Source organism: Capsicum annuum, chromosome 5, assembly GCF_002878395.1.
Source record: "Capsicum annuum cultivar UCD-10X-F1 chromosome 5, UCD10Xv1.1, whole genome shotgun sequence".
Classification (NCBI taxonomy): Eukaryota; Viridiplantae; Streptophyta; class Magnoliopsida; order Solanales; family Solanaceae; genus Capsicum; species Capsicum annuum.
This window is the reverse complement of record NC_061115.1, coordinates 4,054,394-4,065,816: the sequence shown is the minus strand read 5'-3', so window position 1 is coordinate 4,065,816 and position 11,423 is coordinate 4,054,394.

Genomic DNA, 11,423 nt, shown 5'->3' with positions numbered 1-11,423 from the left:
AATCCCTCTCTTGATATGATTTTCCTTACTTATCATATGATATGGATTGTTTTTTAAATGCATCTTGAAAAGCATGTTACGAAGTATCTTAATTTATGAATGATTTGGTTATGAATCTTGAATTCCAAAGAGAGGGTTGTTTGTATTGAAAAATTTTGAAAATACATATAATGAAAGAGTGCATGGATTTTGCCAAAAACACATGACCACCTTATGTTTGAAGAGTTCTTGCATAGTTTTGACTTATGCTTTTGGGACATGAAATCTCTTAGACTATTTGCATGTTTGGGTGGTCTGAACTATGTTTTAATGAAATAATTATGCATGATGCATTATGGCTCAGAAATAGGACTTGCAAGTCTTGGTGTGATGACACCAATTCAGATTATACCATGATAATTTTAGAACAGAATAGAATACATGTTTGAAATCAGAATTTTCAAATATTGAAACAAAAAAATGCATGATTTAGAACAGGATAAAATGGGCATAAACAGAGCTTAGGTGGTTCCCTGAAGAAGGCATGAGTTCAGATAACTTATTTTCCAAAACCGTGATTTGCTGATTTGGGTATATTATATTATGCTGGGTTAGTGTCATGTGGCGTATCAGAATCAGAAACTCCAACCCTTGCGGCACACTCGTGTTAGGGGCTTTCCCGCTGAGTCAATGGACGATTCCATACCGCCCATAGAATATCAGAATTGTAGGGGAGTACCACCTAACTCAGAATTAATATGAAGATCAGAAACCACATTGTTAAGAATGATTATGATTTTTTAGAAAAGTGCCCATGCATTTTAGAACTATTACATGCATAATATTTTGAGAAAAATTGCTCTCTCTTTATCTTATATATATAAAAGTTCTATTTTGGATTGCTTTGCGTATCAGCACATCTGTATTGACCCCCCCTCCTCCTTCCTAGTTTTGAGGCTCAGTCTAGGAGTCCAAACAGGCAGTAGATTATCAGACAGAGTTGCAGTTTTTAGTTGGTAAGCCTTCTCTATTCCAGAATACCCATCTTTTCTAGATTATGTCATTTATTTCTGTTTTGGTCTACTGGGAGCCTTGTCCCAGTTTCAAACAGTTATCAGATTTTCATGTAGTAGAGATTTTGCAGACTGAGTTATATATTATTTAGATGTAGTTGATTTATAGTTTCCATACTTATGTTAAATTTAGAATTGACCATGTTTCTGTAGAAGATTATGTTTCCGCATCTTCTTTTATTATATGAATGGTGTGCATGATTACCAGATAGAAAAAGGCGTTCTAGGCCTTCATGGTTTGGGATGTCCATCATGGCCAGGCCCTAGTTTGGGTCGTGACAAACTTGGTATCAGAGCATGATCAATGGTTCCAAGGTATCTGCGAAATCACGTTGGGTAGAGCTTTATTTATATGTGTGTAGCGCTCCACGCTTATAAGCAGGGGGATACTAGGCGTTTAGGAAATGTTTCCTCTCTTTGTGATTTAGTTCGTGCTATAGAGTCTGAATTAGAATTGTCCCCTAATCAGTGGTCTATTGTGTTTCAGAAAACAGTCATACCTCCTCATCATTTTAACAACCAGGATATTTAGGATGATGAAGTCCGCCCCACCCATAGGATGCAGACCCATAACTGAGCACACACTCCAGAACCTGTTCCTACTCCGAGAGTACCTTCAGTCCTGACCAGTCCTTCTCGAGCCCTAAGGACAAATGTTAACCATACTCAATCTTCTCAGAGAGACATATTGAATGCAAAATTTAGATAATCCATTCACATACTTACACAGTTAGTATCCACACAGACTTAGAGGTTGGAAGATACAGGGTCTGCATCTGTTACTTCGGAGGCTACTAGGATAGGCTAATTTATAAGGATGAACCCACCTAAATTTTCAGGCACCAAGGCAGAAGAGGACCTACAGGAGTTTGTAGACAAAATGGAGAAAATTTTCAGAGTTATGCATGTGGATCAGGTGGAAGGGGTTGAGTTAGCAGCATACTAGCTGAAGGATATAGCGAACCAATGGTACAATAAGTGGGAGAATATAAAAAGGGAGAGTGCTAAGCCCATAGTTTGGGATGAGTTCATGGAAGCTTTCCTTGACCGATTCTTTCCTCTAGAGTTGAGGGAGGCCAAGGCAGAAAAGTTCATGAATCTTAAGCAGGGGAAGATGAGTGTTTAAGAGTATACTCTGAAGTTTAACCAACTAGCTTGTTATGCAACAGAAATGACTGGTAATATATGAGTCCAAATGAGGAAATTTGCATTTGGCCTTTCCAATGATCTAGCGCTTTAATGCCAAGGGGCAATGCTAAATAGGGAAATATACTTTGCTAGTTTGTCGGTTCATATGCAGTAGGTAAAAGAGAAGAAAAAGAAAATTTCTAAATCTAGAGAAAGGGACAGGCAGGCAAAGAGGGCCATATCAGCAGATCAGAACCCCAATCAAAAGCAGAGTGGTAATTAGGGTAACAAATGGCAAAAGAAGAAGTTTTGGAGTAACGCGCAGTCTACAGCTAGTGCCCCAGCGCCCAGACCCCCAGTTAATAGACGCCCTCAGAATTTTTAGACTAGTCATGGATCCATAGCTCAGGATACTCAGTCGTAGGGCAGTGTGGTGTAGCATCATCGTACTTTTCCACAATGCGAGACTTATGGCAGGCATCATCCGGGAAGGTGTCAGCTTGGCGCATTTGTGTGTTATTCTTATGGTCAGATGGGTCACTTTCAGAGGGATTGCCCTTCAAAAAAAAGGAATGTTGGGGGTGCCAAGTCTTAGGCAAACTCTTCTTCACCACTACCACCTCAAAAGGGCGCCATTTCAGCTATCGGGAGCGGTCACAATCGGCTATATGCTTTGACTAATTGCCAGGAGGCGGAAGCCTAGCTAGACGTAGTCACTGGTACATTACAACTCTTTTACCATGATGTATATATGTTGCTTGATCTTGGGTCTACATTATCTTATGTAACCCCATATGTGGCTGTTGGTTTTGGGTTTGAGCCTGATGTAATTGCGGAACCTTTCTCTGTTTCCACTCTGGTAGGTGATTTTATTATGGCTTGGAGGGTGTACAAAAATTGTGTTGTGTCTATTCTTAGTAGATATACTGTGGCAAACCTCATAGAACTTGATATGATCGCCTTTGATGCTATCCTAGGGCTGGATTGGCTCTATCAGAGTTATGCCACACTAGACTATAGAACCCGAAAAGTTACCTTTTATTTTCTGAATGAGCTAGCAATAGAGTAGGAAGGTCATTTTTTAGCACCTAGAGGGTACTTTATATCTTATCTCAGAACCCATAAACTTATTTCCAAGGGTTGCTTGTACCACCTTATTCAGGTTAAGGATTCAAATGCTGAAAGTCTTCCTCTTCAGTCTGTCCCTATAGTAAATGAATTTCCAGAAGTTTTTCCAAATAATCTCCCGGTAATTCCACCCGATAGGGAGATAGATTTTAGCATTGATGTGTTGCCAGATACCCATCCTATTTCTATTCCTCCATATAGAATGGCTCCTGCTGAGTTAAAAGAGCTGAAAGAATAGCTAGAAGATCTCTTAGATAAAGGTTTTATCAGACCTAGTGTTTCCCCTTGGGGTGCACCGGTACTCTTCATGCGAAAGAAGGATGGTTCCTTGCATATGTGCATAGATTACAGTCAGCTGAATAAGGTCATTGTTAAAAATAAATATCCTCTTCTTAGGATTGATGACCTCTTTGACCAACTTCAGGGTGCTAAGTGTTTTTCAAAATTATACCTTCATTATGGATATCATCAACTGAAATTTAGGGAGTTAGACATTCCAAAAACAGCCTTCCGAACCAGAGATGGTCATTATGAGTTCTTAGTCATGTCCTTCAGGTTGACTAATGCTCCTGCAGATTTCATGGACTTAATGAATAGGGTCTTCCATCATTTCCTAGACCTTTTTGTCATAGTTTTTATTGATGACATCTTGATTTACTCCAAAAGTGAGGAGTACCATGCCAATCACCTCCACACTATTCTTCAAACTCTCAAAGATCATAAGTTGTATGCAAAATTCTCCAAGTGTGAATTCTAGTTGAATTCTATTTCCTTCTTGGGGCATATCGTGTCTAGTGAGGGGATTCGGGTTGATCCCCAAAAGGTTAAGGCAGTGAGAAAATGGCCCAGACCCATGACTCCAATTGACATTTGGAGCTTCTTAAGTTTAGCGGGTTATTAAAGAAGGTTCGTAGAGAGTTTCTCTTCTATAGCTACACCACTTACTAAGCTGACTCAGAAAAAGGTAAAGTTTTTGTGGTCTGATACTTATGAGAATAGTTTTGAAAAGTTGAAAGATAAGTTGACTACTGCTCCTATTTTGACTCTTCCAGAAGGCACAGAGGGTTTTGTTGTGTACTGTGATACATCCCATGTGGGACTTTAGTGTGTACTTATGCATCACGATAAGGTGGTGGCTTATGCATCTAGGCAGTTAAAGGTACATGAGAGGAATTACCCCACTCACGACTTGGAATTAGTTGTTGTAGTGTTTGCGCTTAGAATTTGGAGGCATTATCTTTATGGGGTGCATATTGATATTTTCACTGACCATAAGAGTTTGTAGTATGTTTTCTCACAGAAAGAACTAAACCTTAGGTAGAGGCGTTGGATGGAGCTTTTGAAAGACTACGACATGAGCCTTCATGTAACACCCTCCACATTTTCAAACTAGAAATCGAACCATCGTTCCTACACGTGTAAGCTCTAACCCAAAATGAGTTGAATGTGAATACAAGTTTCATGATCATTATCCTAATCTATGAAGTAGTTTATAGGTGAAAAATGTTCATAGCAATGACTTAGAACAAAGTTAAGCTAAGAATTCGTCAAAAATTCGATATTCGATTCTACAAGGGTATACTTCAAACGCTTATGACTCTTTATATACATGAAAATTTTCATCCCAAGACCCACCAAATTTTCTATAATTGAATTAGCTTTCCAATAATACTAATTTTGCAAAAATCCAATAACGAAGTGAAAAGTTACAGCCATTTTCATGACCAGTAGAAAGAGGCTATAAGTAGGCCGCCGCCCGGGCTAGAGCGGTGATCTAAGGGGGGCGACGCCTGGGCTAGAGCGGTGGAATATGAAGGGCTCTGCCCTCGGTATATCCTGGAGTCAATTTTCAGCTTTCTTCTCTAACTTATTAAGGGTAAATGTGATACTTTTCAACCCCATATCATATCTAACACGGGATTAAACTCCCATAACACCAAAATAAGTTTATTTCTCTCAATTTTCTTCAAGAACACTCTCTAGGATTTCAAACAATATTCCCAAATAACTCAAGATTCAACCGTGGGTTTTAGAAGATAATTAGAGATTTGGAATCCCCAATCCATAAGCTTCAAGAATCATCCATTATTTTCCGAAATAGAGGTACGTGGGGTTTATCGTAAAAACTACATGGGATTAAAATTGTTAAAGCATGATTTAAAGGTTTTGATGCATATATTTTATGGGGGTTTTGAAAACTATATTATCGGTTATGCATTTTGGAAGTTTCAATGTTACTATTGCTTTGGCCTTGTGGTCGTTTCCCCTAAATTGATTTACTTGTATATGTATATGTATGAATTTGAGATTTAATATTGTTGAGAGAATAAATTAAGATTGTTGAGAGCAAAATTTGGAACTCCCTCTCTTGTATTGAATTAACGATTATGGTTTTATGATTTGAAAGTTGTTTTCACAATAGTATAGTAGTTGAGTATGATTTTGAAATTGCTAAGAGGATGTTTCTTGATATAAATGTATTCTTGTGTTTGAAAGAAAGAATTTCACGTGAATTGGGAATTTTGACATGACCACCTTGTACTATTGAAATGCTTGACAAAGATGAGTTCCTTGTATGTGCTTACATGAGGTTTGAGAAAGAGTTTTTTGAATTGAATTATTGAAATGATGGTCCCAAAACTTGTATTTTGAAAATAGAGATTTATGACAGACTAATAATGGCTCAGAGATGTGACTTGCAAGTGAATGGTATGACGATACCATATGTATTATGCTATAACAGGTTATGTTTTCAGAGTATATTTCAAAGCATATTTTCAAAGTATGTTTTCAGAGACTGCACGTTTTGATAGAGTTTTGAAAAGGGGCTTAAAGAGGGTTAGGTGGTTACTCGAAGAAGGCACGAGTTCAAGCAACTCTTAGCCTGAAACAGTATTTGCAGATGTGGGTAGATTATTATTGTACATTGGCGATAGCCGTGTGGCATAGTAGATTCAGAGACTCCGACCCTTGCGGCACACTTGGGTTGGGGGCTTCGCTGCCGAGTTAATGGCAGCTTCCATATAGCCCATGGAATTTTTCAAAGTTCTAGGGTATACCACCTAATGCAGAAGTAATACATATTTCTCAGAGTCATGATGATTTTTATAGTCTTTTAAAATGCCCATGTGATTTCTTACTTTATGATATACTTGGGAACTATTTTAAATTGCTCTCATATATGTTGACTATTAAATGATTATTTTGGATATGCTCTGTGTACCAGTACATCTGTATTGACCCCTCCTCCTATCTCCAGGTTTTGAGGTTTAGTCTAGGGGTCCAGATAAGCTGTAAATAATTCAGACAGCTAATCAGATTGTGCAGTGGTGAGCCTTCTCCATTCTAGAAGGCCTTTTTTTTCCAGATTATGTCACTAATTACTATTTTGGTCTACTGAGGGCCTTGTCCTAATTTTCAGACAGTTGTCAGATTTTCATGTAGTAGAGATTTCGCAGACTGAGTCAGATGTTATTTAGATGTAGTTGATTTACAGTTTCCATACTTATGTTGAATTCAGAATTGACCATATTTCCGTAGCAGATTATGTTTCTGCATCTTCTTTATTATATGAATGTTGTGCATGATTACCAGATAGAGAAGGGCGTTCCGGACCTTCATGGTTTGGGATGTCCGTCACGGCCAGGCCCTAATTTGGGTCTTGACAAACTTGGTATCAAATAACAGTTCATGGTCCCAGGGTGTCTATGAAATCACGTCGAGTAGAGTCTTGTTTATAGATGTGCAGTGCGCCATAATTATAAGCAGAAGGCTACTAAAAATTTAGGAATGTCTCTCTTTCTTCATGTTCTAGTTCATGCAATAGAGTCAGAATGTCTCTCTTTTATACTCTAATTTGTGATATGGTATCTCCCATATTAAAGTAACAGTCATCCCAATTCTTTCCTTACACTGATGTTCTCAGACATGTCTCATTATTGGGCTGATTCAAGTATAGAAGTTTAGAGTCTAAATGGTATGATTCTTTCTGATTGAATCATATAAGAGTTTTGCAAGGACTTGGGAAGAGTCCTTCAGTGCTCCAGAGCATATTGGTTCTGGTGTGAACCTTGATCTTAATAAAATCATGCTTTTCAGCCTGCAGTACTAAGAGTATTCGGTCCTTTTCAAAATTATATTACAGATGTCATATTTCAGAGAGAATAATGTGTAGAAGAATGTTGGAACTGCATTTCCACCTGAATAGTAGTATAAGTTAAAGTGTCGGTGTCATGACCAATTGGTAGTGAGATTAGACCAAAAAGCTGGTGAAATGAAGTCACAGAGTTAGAAGTCAGAGTGAGGATGACTTTTGTGTAAATAAACATTTGAATTGAATAACCGATGTTTGAGGATGATTTACTTCTCTATAGTGGTAGACTAATGTGGTAGCTAGTAGCATGTGTAGATTGTATGGTAGTCTATGGGGGAGGTGTTTGACTCAGATTTTTATTTATACAGAGTAAGATATGTATTCTTAGATCATTGAACATCGTGTGTCTATTTTCTATCTCTTATAATATGCAATCTTGTTATCATGGTGCTTTTGAAAAAAAAGTCTAGTGAAGCCGTGTGGGGCTCTTTCGATTCGCTAGCATAGTTGCCTTGTCATTCATCTCTTTTTTTCTTGTTCAAAACATAAAATCAAAGTCTAGTGAAGCCGTGTGAGGCCTATTTCGATTCACTAGCAGTTTGTTGTTCATCTTGTTATTCTGGTGTTAGTTGAATATATGTATAGTCGAATCTTTTTGTATGAGAGTGAGTTAGTAATGAAGTGATACGTCCCTGTGTGTTATTTTAGTAGAAGTTAGAGAAAGAGTTATTAGTTAAGGTGAATTGTTGTTTGCTTGAAGTATGAAAAGAGTTGTTGACGGTGTTTGTTGTGAGAAAGGAAGGTATAGTTTATTGATGAAGGTACTTGGTGGAAGAGTGTTTTTGAATTAGATGCCCCTGAGATTATAAAAGGGAGTTTAATTGAGACTTATAGAGCTTTGCCATAATTTTAGTTGTATAAGGGTAGATAGTAATATTGTGTAGAAGGAGGATGTGTTAATGGGTTTTAAATAAGATAGATCATAGGATTGTGATTGATCCTTACTATTATGAAGTTTTGGTGGATTAATGTTTTCAGATGTTTGACATGTAAGAATATTGTGTGAAGTTGTGGTTCTTCGTAGCTAGAACTAGACACTAAGTTGGAATAGTAGATGGTGATCAAGGTGGGTATAGTGAATAATGTGGTAGATGTTAGTTGTGTGAAAATGACCTAGTAGGCTTGAACAGTGTATATAAGAGCTTAAGTTTATTTGATTCAAAATCAAGTCTGGTGTTGTAAGTATGATGTAGAAGTACGCCCAAGGTGCTATGGGTCTATATTATTTTTTTAAGAATCATTGCATGCTGTGTGGATTAGTAGTATTGTTGAGTTGCTAGGTGGAGAAAGACTAGTTAAATAATAGGTGATGTTTGTGATAGCTAAGTTATGGAGTTATGATTAAGGATGTTGAGCCTTTTTAAGTATGATTTTGATTCTCATGGTTTAGAGGAGAGATATAAGTTTGAGATGCGATACCGGTAGACTATGATGGAAGAAGTATGATGTGTTGGAGGTTGATGATATCCATGTTTAATGTTAGAATCTAAGTTAGTGAATGTTTAAGTTGCTATATGACGACTTTTAGGGCTATAGAAGCCTACCGATGGAATCTTAGAAGGAGATATTAGTATTGGGTGTAATACACAATGATACCATGTTTTAGAGTAAGTTTAGTTTTATGTGTATTGTATATCCCAGACTCTAGAGTAGAATGATTTCAGTTTCTACCAGCGTGTATACAGTGGTTCACCGACTCAGAGTGATGGCTTGAATCTAAGGGGGAGATGATAGAACGAGTAACCAAGTCAAGCGTTCAAATTCTAAATGTTGTGCTAGTAAGTAATAGTCGTGAGAAGAGTGATTCTCAATCTATTCTTATGTTAGTAGTTTTCTTCAGTTATTCTGATACATACTTATGCTTTACGCTTCAGCTCCACGATCATAGTTCATATTCATGAATATGATAGGGAATCATATACTCTCCTAGCTCCTAGTATGATGAGTTCCCAGTTGGTGCAACAGTCAATCACTTTTTGTAAGTTATGAATTCCAAAATTCAGGTCATCCAGTCCATGACTCTTGTACGCATGTGATACTCTTAACGATCAGTGAAAAGAAAAATTCAGATTTTATATCAGGTATTCTCTGATTAGATCTCTTTAATGAGTCCATGTCGTGAGTGCTCTGTTCCTCACGTCTCATAAAGGTATCAAGTTATGCTTAGTACTCTCCTCTTGTTCTGGATCCCGCTATTCCAACCTTTCAGTGACCTTTCCCTTAGGTCGAGATAGTGAAGATGAACAATTGTCTAGATGGGAAAGAGTAAACATTTCTTGTTGATGAAAGATAGTTGTGTGCTTATTTGAGCTAAGGCAGTAATTATGGAGTAAGATTGAGTCCAAGTCTATAGGTTTGAAAGAATTTTAAGGTGAGGTTTTGTGTATGGCTCGGTTAGTTGAGAATATTTTGTGTGTTTCATCTGAATAGTGCAGGGAATTTGTTATGGATAGAAGTATCAGAGAATATGAGGAAGGTGCTTTACGAGTTTTTGTTTAGAAGTGCATATGTGGGTAAGAATATAGGCTTGCATGTCATGTTTGTTTACATACGGATGGATGCTTTGAGTGTTTGTGAATGTCTAAACAGAAGTTGAAGGTGATTGTGGGAGTGGCAATAAGAATTATGCATGAGATGAGGAATTGTGAAATACATGGTATGCTAAATTTATGATTCATATTAGTACTACTATATTATGTGGAGCGTCTTGCAGTTTGAGTTAGGCTTGAAGACAGCGAGAGGATTTAGTTCAGTTTAGACATTAGTAGATAGAGATATCAGCGTCCATGTGAGAAAAATAAGTAGAATCAATGAGCATGATATTTAAGGGGAAAAGTATAGTTGAGAGAGTATTTTAGAAGTGTGGCTAACCTGAAAGTAAGATGTTGCTTTGCTTAAGGTGTGGTAATGTAATGCTATCCTAGTTTATGAGTTATATGTCTATATTTCGGGTTAAAGATTAATGTCATTGTTGTGATTCCCTAGTTGGATGTCTTGTATAACTCTTGCCCAAGATCCCTTGCTTTCTAAGGCTACTAGAACTTCTTTAGAGAGAGTGTTGAAGAGATACTACAGTTAAGTATATAAATGTCCAGTGTAATTCAGTCTGTATAGCCAGCAATTCAGTTTGATAGCCAGGCTAATCAGTTACTGTGGATTTCCAACTTTTCAGTTTCATGATAGAAGTTTAAATATTTCAGATCACATATATCTTTCTTAGAGGAAACATTATGTCCTCGTTATTCCATCCATTTAATCTTCAACAAGTTCCTACTCATCATTCGGGGCCGAATGATCCCAAGGGGGAGATAATGTAACGCCCCGTATTTTCAAACTAAAAATCGAACCATCGTTCCTATATGTCTAATCTCTAATCCAAATGATTTGAATGTGAATACAAGTTTCATGATCATTATCCAAATCTATGAAGTAGTTTAGAGGTGAAAAATGTTCATAGCAATGACTTAGATCAAAGTTAAGCTAAGATCATTTGATTCGTCCAAAATTCGATATTCGATTCTACAAGGGTATACTTCAAATGTGTATGACTCTTTATAAGCATGTAAATTTTCAAACCAAGGCCCACCAAATTGTAGATAATTGAATTAGCTTTCCAACGATACCAATTTTACAAAAATCTAATACCGGAGCGAAAAGTTACAGCCATTTTCTTGACCAGTAGAAAGAAGCTATAAGTAGGGCGCCGCCCGGGCTAGAGCGGTGCTCTAAAGGGGGTGACGCCCGGACTAGAGTAGTGGACTAAGAAGGGCTCCGCCCTGGGTATATCCTGGAGTCAATTTTCAGCTTCCTTCTCTGACTCATTAAGGGTAAATGTGATAGTTTTGAACCCCATATCATATCTAACACGGGATTAAACTCCCATAACACCAAAATAAGTTATCTCTCTCAATTTTTTTCAAGGACACTCCCTAGGATTTCAAACAAGATTCCCAAATAACTCA